Source organism: Octopus bimaculoides, chromosome 15 (genome assembly GCF_001194135.2).
Source record: "Octopus bimaculoides isolate UCB-OBI-ISO-001 chromosome 15, ASM119413v2, whole genome shotgun sequence".
Taxonomy (NCBI): domain Eukaryota; kingdom Metazoa; phylum Mollusca; class Cephalopoda; order Octopoda; family Octopodidae; genus Octopus; species Octopus bimaculoides.
Genome location: NC_068995.1, coordinates 23,560,751 through 23,563,370, shown reverse-complemented (window position 1 = coordinate 23,563,370; position 2,620 = coordinate 23,560,751).

The window sequence follows — 2,620 nt, the reverse complement described above, 5'->3', positions numbered from 1 at the left end:
ATACAGACATACATATAATTTACCTGTAGCAGTGATCATTGCTGTTTTAGAATCAATACTATTCGTTTGTATTTTATATACGAGTATATGTCCATTCAATTTGCTTTCTGTTGTTTTTTCTATTTATTTTTATTTTACTTCCCTTCAGTACAAAATCAATGCCAATCTTTCAGATATTCACAACCAAAAGAGGCAAAATCATGATAATAAAGTTGCTATAGCTAGATCTATATTTATTACCAATTTCTTCCACCACCCTCAGTGATCCAAACATTTGGTCTTATTTTATTTTATTGTTGAAGGAGTTGTCCGTTCGATTTGTTTATGTCTTGTGCAACAGTTTTCTCCTGCTCTCATTTTCCTGACTTTGATTTTTCAATTACGTTTGACATTTTCGTTTATAGCTTTTCGATTTTGATTTGGTGAATGTTTGTTTGTTACATTTAGTATTACTTGTGTGTTGGAATTATATTTTATTTCCTCTTTTATTGATTTGCTATTTTTTTCTCTTGTTTAGATTGCGTGTAAGTCAAAACGGATATTTTAAAGCTAGAAAGAAGAGACCATTATCTCGATTGAAATATTATCACACTCAGCTGAAATAGGGAAAGATTGGACTTTTACACTTAAACATCTTTCTTTTTTCTTGTGTTGATGCTACTGCGTTCCCGCTGTTGCTTGAAATATGTCAGGTTTTCTTTAGTTCGTTTCATTCGTTTGATTTCAGTCCAGATGTCACTACGCAACTATCTTTAGGTGTCCTACTCGACGTTTTGTTTTAGTAAGTAGATACGTTTTTTCAGAGAACTCTGCATTTTCTAAAACTGTCGTAAGCATCAGGAAATATTTAGTAAAAACAGTTTCAGTCCCACATTAAAATCTAAAATATACAATGTTATAAAAATTGTAAGTGGAAAAATATCACTCGGAAAACATTAGAAATAGGATAAATTTAATGATTAAGAAAGAGGATATATGTATATTAATGGGGAAGAAGTAGAGAGAGAAAGAGAGAGAGAGAGTGCGACGTGAGGGGAAGAAATGTTACGTATAATTTGAACATGTAGTGGTGTCCGAGGGTATGTATAAGAGCAACCCGAGTTATTAGAAATATGATACATTTGCCAACAAAAGTAGTCAAATGTTCCAATTACCACAATAGATCTACAGTCTCAGTAGACTTATGAATGAATAAAGAAAAGTAATTCTATAATTTGTTAAATTAATGGATTACAGTGAAGATATATGCAGTTAGACGCATATATATTTCCAGGCATGTATTCATATTTATATGGAAAATGCATGCACACACACGGACACACACAAACACATATACGCTCACGTACACACAGAGACAGACAGACAGACACACACTCACAGATGTGTGCGCGTGTGTGTGGGCATACTGGGCTTATATGAAGATACAATTGAAATATCAAAATACATTCGTATGTCTTCCTCAACGTAACGGCAAAGAATATGGCATGTGTATGCTTCTGTTAATAATAATAATAACATATATATATATATATATATATATATATATATATATATATTGCAAGAGAAGCCTGTGTAATACAGAACCCGTAAAAAAATGTAACATCTACATTTATACATTTAATGTACAGCACAAATTTTTGGTGCTGTGTTCTCGTCCCTTAAGCTGTAATAAAATTTAATTGTTCTTTAGATATAAAACTGGTCTTTCTGCACTGATCGGTATTGATAAATGATTAACTGAAAACACAATTATCGTTATAATTGCAAAATATCTTAATTTTATTTGTAATTATTATAACATATGTTTGTTCGTTAATTTTAAATTACATTTTTATTGTTGACATCCCTAGTGTAAAATCGTTCGCAAAGTAAATTTCTGATATTCTGCCGTTTCTTGTGGGTGCGACGGTCTCACAAATGCATTTGCATAAAAGAATTTTTAAGTACTGGAAATTAAAGCATATGGGAGGATGTTATGTCTTTATTTCAATATACAGCCATATTCTGCATTCAAGTGTTTCTTGGTATTAAGACATTCATATTTCATTATCATATTTATCACTTTTCATCAATTATACAATTATATCATACATACCTATGCACACATACACACACACACACACACACACACACACACACACACACTCATATATATATATATATATACACAAACACAGACACAAATATACATATAGGCAGATATATATATGTATGTGTTTCTGTGTGTGTGTGTGTGTGTGTGTGTGCGCGCGTGTGTGTATAAGAGAGAAAGAGAGAGACAGACAGACAGAAAGAGAGAGAGAGAGAAAGGGGGAGACAGGGGGAAAGAGAGATAGAGAGAGAGAGTTTTCGAAAATTTCACTTGTGCAATTAGTATAATGGTTAATTTATTTAATAAAATTTGAAATTCCAATTTTAATGTCAACCTCGTTGAGGAGATCAAAGGCGGCTTATATCTATAAACGTTTATGAAAGTTTTATACCCGGAAACATAATTACGACCATAAATAAGTATAGTATGTTATGTAATTAGATATGTAGCTTAATATTATTATGATCAGGTAGTAAAGTTATTGCACAAGTGAAATATTCTCTTTGCATTTGTATATTTGTTATATAT